The 10,896-nt window shown below is 38.9% G+C and overlaps 1 pseudogene; it reads right to left on the reverse strand.

Moving 5' to 3' along the window:
- Positions 1-10,183, reverse strand: part of LOC105065495 (nicotinamide phosphoribosyltransferase pseudogene) — a 32,972-nt pseudogene extending 22,789 nt beyond the window's left edge.
- Between the last annotated feature and the right edge of the window lie 713 nt (positions 10,184-10,896).

The raw sequence follows: 10,896 nt of genomic DNA on the forward strand, positions 1-10,896 counted from the left end.
GAGAGATGGGCGGTGGTTATAGGTCATCTGTGTTTGCTAACTGGTCTTACCAGAAGGAAAAATAAACTTTTTTGAATCTCTGTGACAGCTCAGATCAAGGGGTACGCCAAAGTTAGACTCCTGCCCTACCACGCAAACTGGGAGCCAGGGGTGCAATTTCTCTTGATGTTTCTATCTCAGAGGCTCCCCCGAGTCTTTGAGAAAGACAGTCCCAAGTGGCAAGAGGCCTTTTTTAAAAAAATGTGTATCTTGAAGGAGCAAAGAAAGAATTTATAATTACAAGTTTTCTTTAAAAAAAATGATATTCAAGAAAAGGGAGGCCAGTGCCTAGAATCAAGAAAAGAAAAAAGTCTGAGTTTAATGGAGTTGAGGGAAATGTTAAAGTCATCTTGGTCAATCAACCAATAAGAGATGCACCGAACATCTTCCCCAGGCACTGTCTATGTGTGCTCAGCTAAAGCAGCCACATGAATAGCTGTAGCCTCTTTCTAGATTTGCTCAGTTGTAAAGCTATTTAAACTGGGAAAGTATCTTGCATGGTTATTGCAAGGACAAGAAAATATGTATAAAAAACATCAGACTTGGTAACTTATACCGAGTAGATACTCAAAAAAGTTATATTTATTACTTAGTGTTACTCACTTTAAAAAGGTATATTTTGAATGAAGGAATATAAAGGATCTAAATGATTATTGAAGCAGAAGTTCCTTGGGCTGGATTTTGCCAACAGCCACATTTTGTTTGAACTGCATGGTGATTTGCTTATTATATGCATGCAAAATATTTTTTAGCCATTTAGTTTACAACATTTTTAAATTGGAGGATTCTACACAACCATCCAAATGGAACTATTCTTTTATTAAGAGATATTTATGTTGTTTCCAGTTTTTTGCTAATACAAATAGTGCTTGATCATGCCTTCTATTGAAAACCAATGACTGTCTCTAGGGTAGATTCTGGGATGTAAAACGATTAGATCACAGGAGATAGGCATTTAACATTATAACAGATGTGACCAAGTTGCCTCCAAAGTGCTGAACCAATCTACAGTCTGTGGTGGGACCTGTTTCCTCCCGAATCCTCCTGTGCTTTATCGTGTTTTCTCCAATTAAATAGTTTAAAATTATATTTTGTTATTTTATTTTGTACTTCCTTGAAGATTTGTGAAGTGCATCTCTTTTCTTATACTTTTTGGTAGTTTGTGTTTCCTTTTCTATGAATTCCCTAAACTTACTCTTCGATAACCTTTCTATAGAGAAGATTCCAAACTTTTGAAGTACACTCCTCCAGCGAAACTTTCCTTTTTCCCACCTAGATTTTCCCCATTCTATCTTCATTAACGATTCACATCATTGTTTTAATCAGCTCCTTCTCCAGATCCACAAGGTGCAGTCTGTTTAATCCAATGTGTATCAGATAACTTTCATGAATGTCAGACGACTCCCTGGCAGCATGAGAATGCTAAAGGAGTTAGTGCCTTTAAGGCCCTGGAAACAGAATGCCAGAGATGGGTCGGTAGGAAATAACTTTTGTTATTTATCCCCTTAGTTTTTAGAATAACTCTGATGCATAGTAAATGTCTGTTCAGTGAATGAACATGGCACAGCTTTGGTTAACGGATTATTACAAATGTAATCAGTTGACATTCTTGTATGCTTCTAATCAAATTTGCCCTTTATGACAATGAGCTGATTCCAGGTGCCTGCTTGCCTCATTACGTTAATCCTGCAGGAGAGCCTGTATTTGATGTCACACTTCAAAGTGTTTTTGTAAGCTTTCTCCCTGGTCACCCTGAATACCTTGGCTGATGAGATGGGGGGTGGGGAGGCAGAGGTGGGGTGACAGTTGCTTCCTTGCTTTCAGTGTGTGTGTGTGTTCTCTCCATCCATTCCTGAGCCAAGCCAGTTATTTTCCTTGACCCGTTTTGCACTTTCCTATTCAAAGAGAAGAGAGGAAAAAAATAGAATACTGAGTTGTCAGCAAACACTCTGTGTTAAATAATTGAATAACAAGCACTATTATCCCAAAATACCTCCAAAAAAGATGTGCAGCAGATAAAGAGGAAAATAAAAATCTCTGTCTTCTATTGGGCAAACTGGGTGACAGCCTGAAACTTAACATTCATAACAGTGTACAAAACAATGTATCTACATTCATGCTTTGTGTATGCTTGTTTAACACACATGGCTGGTGCAAAATAGATGATTGTTTTAGAGATGTCTTAACCATCTGTGTTAAACTAATAGACCTGAAGAATGCATGTGAACATAGCATGGATTTGTCTGTCTCCCAGCCCCATCCCAGGATTTGACTTTTTTCATTGTTTATACAGTAGGAACCTAAGTCAACTTACAAAATGAAGAGAGAGAAACAACCTATTCTTAAGTCAATGGCCCTGGTTTAAGTGACAATTTTGTTTACAGTAGGTTATTGAAATGCTTTATTCAGACCTATTTTAAATAACTTTCTGCCACTTCTCCTGGGAAAGCATGCCAGTTTAAAGACTTGCCTGTTAGGAAAACCTTGCTGCTATTCAGCCTAACTCAACAATTTCTCTTTTTCTCTAATTGCTCCTTCTCTCTCTTGGGCTCCTTTGAGACCCCCAGTGCAAGCACCCACTCCTGATTGCCAAGTTGGCTTTCAGGTTCCTGAACTCAGTCTGCATATTTTCATTTAAAGAGCCACCCGGTCATCTCTTGAAATAGATCATTTTCCTTTCTTCATGAGATATCTTGACACATACTCTTTGACCTCACGCCTTTGGAATGGCAGGATGGTAGAGCAGGAAAGCCCTTTAAAGACTCCCATAATTCCCCTTCTCCCTTTGCAAATGAGAAAAATATAACCCAGGTATGTTAAATGGCTTCTCTAGGCATGTGAGTAGCTGGTGATAGAAGAGCAGGAGCTCAGCCTGAAATCCTGGGGTAGAAACAGAAAATGGCCACAGGGTTGTAAGTGAAGTGGGCTGGGTGTATGATGACCGAGTGTGTCTCGAGGGTGAGGCGGGGAGGAGTGAAGATCTGGAGAGGTGTGCCCTGCGTGAAGGGAAAGCTGCTAGTCAGTATCACTGTTGCCAGATATGAGGAGCCTACACTAAACATCTGAATTCTGGATTTTTGTATGAAATACCCTGGTTTTAAAAATATTTTTAACTAATTAAGATTGTTTGAAAATTCTCTGCGGACAGGCTAAACCGTGTTTGAATCCAGCCTGCCAGACAGTAGTTTATAAACAGTACTGCGGAGTCTTGTGGAATTTCTTCTACATTTGCAGAATGATGTTAAGAACTGGAAGTGTCCTGATAGTTATGAAATCCAGCTTCCTTGGTTTATGGATGTGGAAGCTAAAGACAAGGCTATATGATAGCCTGAGTGATCGGTCATGCACACTCATGCCATGGCCCCATAGCGATGATGTAGACTTCCCTCCCCCTTCAATTTAAGCTTGGTTTGTGTTTTGCTTTGGCCGCTTACTTGGCAGACAGACATGACACCAGGACTTGAAATGAGCTTGCACTGGTTGAATTTGCCCTTGCTTTCCTGCCTTTGGCCATGGGTCAGATGTGCCTTAGGGAATGCTGGCCCAGGGAGGGTGAGTGACCCGTGGAGCAGACGTGGACTCAAAATGATAGCTTAGAGCCAAGCCCAGATGAAGTCAGCCAAGATCAGCCAAACCCCAGCCAACCTGCATATGCAGGTTCTTAAGTACAAAATAAATGCTTGTTGTTTTAATCCAGTGGATGTGTGTGTGTTTCACATAGCAATAGCTAACTAACAGAAAGAGACTTTCTCAAGATTACACAGTAAATAGTTGGCAGAATCAGGATTAAGTAAGGGCTCTAAACCCCTGGTCCAGTACATTTTCTACTTTATGGTGCTCTTAAATGCTGGTGATCTTCAGTCTGTCACTTTCTCCTCATTTCATATAGTATAGCCTGCCTATTTGTCACATTAAGCCAGCCACATGGGCTTGATCTTTGGGTCTTCTTCATAAGATTTTCTTGCAATGATGATATACCGGTCTCTGTGTCCACCTACCAGAACTTTGAATGCAGCTTTCAGATTCCCCTAAAGATAAATGAAAATAATCTAGCTTGGTTTGTTGTTAGACAATTAGGGTTTGCACAATCAGAATTTGAATTTATGGAAAAATTAAACCAATCTCTATGCAAGATGGAGTAGTTTAGAATTACCACTAATTTAATTGAGGTTGCTTAAATGGCTTGTAATCGGTATGATTGTTGCCAATTGCTTGCATCTTCAGCAAGGTAATCAGAACCCACTCAGCAATTTCTACCTTCAGATCAATTAAACTGTAAAACAAATTCCCTTTCTTTTAAGAAAGTTTTATGGTTTGGATTTTACTTTATTTATAGTTCAGCTTTTACTGCATTCTAATCTACTTGCCCAGAAAAAAATCAGATAGTTTTTTTTTTTTTTAACTCTTTATTTTTTTCTTCAGTAATGGATTCTATGAAAGTTATTCCGTCTTTCAGGCTGCCAAGAATAACATTGACCTCCTAGGGGTTGTGGTCAGATATAAATTATTACACTTATACTTAAACATACATACACTTACAACAGTGCTAGGCACACAGTAAAATCTCACTATTAGCAAATTTTAAAATTCTTACTGGTATTACAATCTACTATTAGACTTAGCACTGTTGCTATATATATGTGTGTCTTGAGAGTATTCTGCTGATGAGTTTGGGTACCTGGCAATGAAATAGATTTCCTATTATCAAGCCTCAGAATTATGTGGGCTTGAAAAGTTCTTTGGCTGTGATTCTAAGTGACATTCATGACCCACTAATTTAAGTGATGTCATTTGCCTATCTGAGGTGATTTGAGTGACAGAAAAGAAACATGAGAATTAGAAGATAGTCACTTGAAGAATTTGAAAGAAGTATCTTCCCCTGAGAGAGCTTAATACCTCTCAGGCCAGTGCTTCTTAAACTTTAACATGCAAGCAAACTTCGTAATGATGTTGTGATACTTTAAATTTGGAGTCTGTCCATCTAGGATGGTGTGTAAGGTTCTTCATTTCTGAAAAGCTCCCAATGATACCAATACACTTGGATTTCTCTTGTGCGAATGTCGAGTATTAGTGCTGGGTCATATGATAAGTGCATGTTTGCCTTTGTACAAACCAGCCAAATAGTTTTCTAAAGTGATGGCACCATTTGACATTTCCACCAGCAATGTATGAGGGTTCCAGTTGCTCTAAATCTTTGCCTTCACTCTGTATTATCACTGTCATTGAGCTACTATAATGGTAGGCAGTGGCACCTCATTGTGGGTTTAATTTGCATTCCTTTCTAAGTAAGGAAGCTGAGCATTTTCCCATGCACTTAATGGGCATTCATATATCTTCTTGTGAAGCAGTTGTTCAAATCCTTTGTCCATTTTTTAAAATCAAATTGTTTGTCTTTTGAGTTGGAAGAGCTGTTTATAAATTCTGGATGCACGTCCTCTATCAGATACATGTACTGTCAATATTTTTTTCCCAGGAAGGAGGTATGGAGAACAACCCAGGCTGGGATGGAATTAAGGGAGCATAAGTTGATTTTCTCAAACTAAAGACATAGGATCTTGAAGGCCTTTCTTGAGTGTTGAGTTTTAAAATCCAATATTTTGTTTCCTTGGCAGAAAGCCTTTGTTCATTTGTTTGTTTGCTTTTAGCCACATTGATTCCTTTAGTCGCAAGCCAATCGGTAATTGTATCAGCACAAGCCTGGCAGTGATGTGAGTGAAAAGCAGAGCTCCACCTGCCCTCACAGGGGCTCTTCACTACAGAATCTGTCATCTCAGAGATGAGTAAACCGGCTCCCCAGGGACTGGAATATTGTTCATCTTTTGCTTTCTCCAGATTGTAGAGTATGGAAGAAGTCTTCAGGAAACTGAATCCGTTTCATAAAAATGGCTCCCACAGTCTCTTCTCTTCAGAGAACCTGGCAGTGTGGGCACCGTAGGAAGGTTCCCGGTCACTGACAGTGTCCCACCAGGACATGATCACCAGCCAAGTGAACGTGGGTGTAGACTGTGGCCAAGCCATCCTGAATTTGTTTCCATACTCAAGAAGCACAGCAGATCTGCTCTATAAATTCCGTTTTTTGAGTTGGTTAAATTGTCAGAGTGGAAAAGCAAAGGACAGATACAAGTCAGATTAATGAAAAGACAGTCCCTGCTCATGATAACAGTGATAACAATAACTAATGCAGGGAACATGCCAGCTCCATGTCCCTGTATGTTCGGAACTAAAGACAATGCCAGGTATCTAGTAGATACACATCTGATATCTGTTCAGTGTCAGAAAACTAAATTTTCACTGGGCACCACTCACTGCAGGGGCTGAACAGACACTATCTCACTTAGTCCTTACCATCCCCTCTCCAAAGATATCTAATAAGTGATGTTATTTCAGTTTTACGAATAATAAAACTGAAGTTCAGAAAGGTCAGGTTACCTGCCCTTGCTCACATAGCTCTGGAGCTGGAGGAAACTCAGACTTCCTAATGCCTAACCACTATGCATACCTACTCGAAAAGTGGAAGAGGGGAATGAAAGCTCTTTTTTTTTTTTAAACTATTCTTAATGTAGGAATTCTGTACCCTTACACACATGCACACATATCCCTATTTCTTTAAGTTCTTTTCTATATAGAACGTAAAGTGACTCACTTTCTGAGTTTCCTTGTGTCTGGTCCAATTCAAAAAATTAAAAGCGTATTTTGAGTCAAAATGTTTATTAAACACCTGTTATTTGCTCTTGAAACGAATGTGTATACTTACACACAGAGATAAACTAAAGCCTGTTACATCAAGAGTGATGACATTTATCTTTATAACTAGGGTCTGGCTTCTTTCTTGGCACTTCTTTCATTGGTAGGACTCAGTAATTTATAGTTACTGCAATTTTATTATTTATTTTTGTTGCAGAATATTTACTCAATAATGCAACTTAATATCATTACGATGTATGTTTGCACAAATGTGTATTTGTGTGCATGCAAGTTAGTTTAAAATCCCTTACCTCCATGAACTTACATTATAGTTGGGGGAAGAAGACGATAAACAAAATAAATCAGTATATCATATAGTATATTAGAAGATAATAAATTATGGGTAAAAATAAAAGCAATGAAAATATATAGGGACTAGTGAAGAGGAGGCTTCTATTTTAAACTAAGAAATCAGACAAAACCTCACCAAGAAGGTGACATTTAAACCAAGACTTAAAAGGGATGAGAGAAGAAATTATATGAACTTACTGGAAAGGAACATTCCAGACAGAGGAACAGCTCAGCTAATGTGAAATCCCTAAAGTAAATCTAAAATTCAAAGAGGTCCCTCTGGTGATAAACAGTTGGAATTGTCAACATATAAAACCAAGGGATGAAATAAGGTTGACTAAGTAAAACTTGTGGTGGAGAAAAGTCCAGAAACACCCCAGGGGCGGGAGGGGGCATTCCAGTGTTAAGAGGACAGGATGGGGAGGAAGAAGCAGCAGGAGCTACAACTCAGACAGGAGGAAATTCAGGTGAGAATCATGGCCTGGAATACAAGAACAACGTTTCAAGGAGGAAGCGATGATGTAAAACGGTTATTCTGTCTATAGTCTTCTCATACCAACCCATTTTCTATAATATAGCCAGAAGGGTCTTTCTAAGCAAAAGTCTGACCGTGTTATATTTCTCCTTAAAATATCCTCATTGCAGATAAAATTCAGTTTTCTTAACATGACTTATCAGGAGCCTCATGAGTTGAATTGAGCCACTTCTCCAATCTCATCTCTCACTACGCCCTTCATAATTAATTCATTCAGAAAAAATTTTAAATACCTCTTGAATTCTAAGCACTGTTCTAGATACTGAGCAGAGAATAAGGTAGAAGGCAGGCAAGGTCCCTGCCTTCATGGAATGGACAGCTTATTGGATGTGAGGGAGACAGATAATAAGTAAATGAGTAAATGAAGGTGATGCCACACCCCATGAGAGCAGGATATGATCTGTCTTTTCCCCTGCTCTATCCCCAATAGGAAGAATGGGACCTTAATCATAGAAGGTGCTCAATTGATATTTGTTGAGTGAATGGCTGAATAAAGGAATTTGAGACAGTAATATGTACTATAAGGGAATTTCCTATGAAAAATCACTAATGACTGAGAGCAGGCTACTTGGACCGTGTGATCATAGATGGTCTAAGACTCCCATTCTAATATCCAGCCATTTGGAACTTCTTTCTGTTTGTCAAAAGAACATATTCTAAATAGTCCCTGGGCTTTGGAATATCCTATTCTGTTTTTGCCAGGGAGTGTTCTTTCTCCCTAGCTATACAATTCTGACCTTACAGTTGAGCACGAAATTTGGACTTCAACTCCCTGAAATCTAAAAGCCTTCCCACACCCAACCACTCCTTAAACTAGGTTAGGTGCTCCTCGTAATTGCTTGAAGCATTCTATGCTTAGCCTGATAGTAGCTCTTATCTTGCTGTATTTTTAGTGACATCCATACATAAGAGGAAGTAGTAGAGAAGGGAGGAACCTGCTATGATTAATTATGGCAGGCTTTTGCAGGTGGTGCGTTCCCATGGCTGTTGACAGCATGAAACGTAGCTGCAGGCTGCTCTGTGTATGCATCTACAGGCAGCCCTATTGCTTCCACAATACTCTGAATTACAGGAAATTTTTTTCCTTTAATTGCCTATCACAAGCACCTAATTTATCTGTTTGCTTTCCTTTTTGTTTATTTCTATATTTATTATTATATGCCTTGTTTTACATCATCTCTGACACAAACAAGCATCTATACCCATCAGCACCTGTCAAAGCAGAACTGCAACATCAGCCCATTTAGAATTAGCGTTTCAATTTTTTTTAACATTTTTTATTGATTTATAGTCATTTTACAATGTTGTGTCAAATTCCAGTGTAGAGCACAATTTTTCAGTTATACATGAACATATATATATTCATTGTCACATTTTTTTCTCTGTGAGCTACCATAAGATCTTGTGTACATTTCCCTGTGCTATACAGTATAATCTTGTTTATCTATTCTACAATTTTGAAATCCCATCTATCCCTTCCCACCCTCCGCCCCCTTGGCAACCACAAGTTTGTATTCTATATCTATGAGTCTGTTTCTATTTTGTATTTATGCTTTGTTTGTGTGTTTTTTATTTTTTTAAGATTCCACGTATGAGTGATCTCATATGGTATTTTTCTTTCTCTTTCTGGCTTACTTCACTTAGAATGACATTCTCCAGGAGCATCCATGTTGCTGCAAATGGCGTTATGTTGTCAGTTTTTATGGCTGAGTAGTATTCCATAGTATAAATATACCACAGCTTCTTTATCCAGTCATCCGTTGATGGACATTTAGGCTGTTTCCATGTCTTGGCTATTGTAAATAGTGCTTCTATGAACATTGGGGTGGAGGTGTCATCCTGAAGTAGAGTTCCTTCTGGATATATGCCCAGGAGTGGGATTCTTGGGTCATACGGTAAGTCTATTCCTAGTCTTTTGAGGAATCTCCATACTGTTTTCCACAGTGGCTGCACTAAACTGCATTTCAATTTTAGAGAAAGAAAAGACCATCAATCCTCTTTCCAGACTGTTTTTAAGCTAGGGTGGGCCGCAGGACCTTTTTGTCTGTTTTACTTTGATTCAGTTCTTTTTTTTTAAATCTGATGAATTCTTCTCCCTGAAAAGTACGTCTTTTCCCCCTTATACATGTAAAATATTGCATAAAATTTCTAGGGAATCCTGAAGCTGTTTATGTTCAAGATCCCCTGTTAGATCTCAACCTTTAAGTATGAAAGTCAAGGAAACTTGGTTTTGCAAATCAGTGCCTTTAAAGGAGGAATGAGCTTTGAGAGTGAAAGATCATGCTGTCATTCTGCTTCAGGAAAGGAGATGGACATCCAGCCCCTACCTGCATGGTTGAATCAGTGAAATATACATGGAAAGTCTTGGCCAATCTGCATTCCCTCCAATGGGGGAAAAGTTTTCTGAATAGCAAGAGAATTGGTCCCATCAGTCCAGAAGTTGGGGAAACAAGTAAGACGGTGCAGGCTGAAAACTGGGAGTCCAGCCTCCGATATGCTGTTGGGAGTTGAGCCAGTCAAGGCAGGTTGATCTGACTGCTGAGCCACTTGCTGCATCAAGCCGCCCAGGTTCATTCAGGCGTAGCATGCAGTAATGGAGTATGAGTTTAAAATAGTCTGAAATGTATGAGAGCCTGACACTACATTTACGAATGGGCATGATTTATGGTGTCACATTTAGCAATGTTTTGGTCCTGACAGCACCGTTTATGTTCATCACCTTAGCTTAGGAAGATCAGAGGTCAGGTATATAACCAAAACCACAAGTATTCTGAATCATTGCATTGGACTTTGGTATTTTTAAATCAGCTTGCCTCTGAGAAGCATAAGGGAAAGAAATGTGCTTTTTATGAAGATTTTGGGCAAATAATTGCATTATTGGAGCATGGTCTTTTAGGGTCAGCACTTTATATCCAATTACCAGTGAATGAAATGGATGGTTCCTCTGACTTGTCATTTCTGCTTTGCAGGCACTTAAGATAATCCTCTGTAACTTTTCTGGTTAAAGTGAATTTATTGCTGGCAAAAATATTCCTTGAATTGGATGCTCTCTCCAAATGAAGAACACAGTAAACACGCTGCCTGGAAATTGGCTTTTTTCAAATTGCTTGTTCTCCCAGGCAGAAGAGGCCCTTAAAAAAAAAAAAAAAACATAATCAGCATAATCTTAATCTTTTACCTGATTAGTGGTAAAAAGACCAGATTGAATTTGAGCCTTGTGAATTCCAACTGTGTTTCTGCTACTGTCTTCCTGAATTCCCCATGGAAGGTCCCTTAAGCCTCTGAGG

This window comes from Camelus bactrianus, chromosome 3 (genome assembly GCF_048773025.1).
Source record: "Camelus bactrianus isolate YW-2024 breed Bactrian camel chromosome 3, ASM4877302v1, whole genome shotgun sequence".
NCBI classification, from domain to species: domain Eukaryota; kingdom Metazoa; phylum Chordata; class Mammalia; order Artiodactyla; family Camelidae; genus Camelus; species Camelus bactrianus.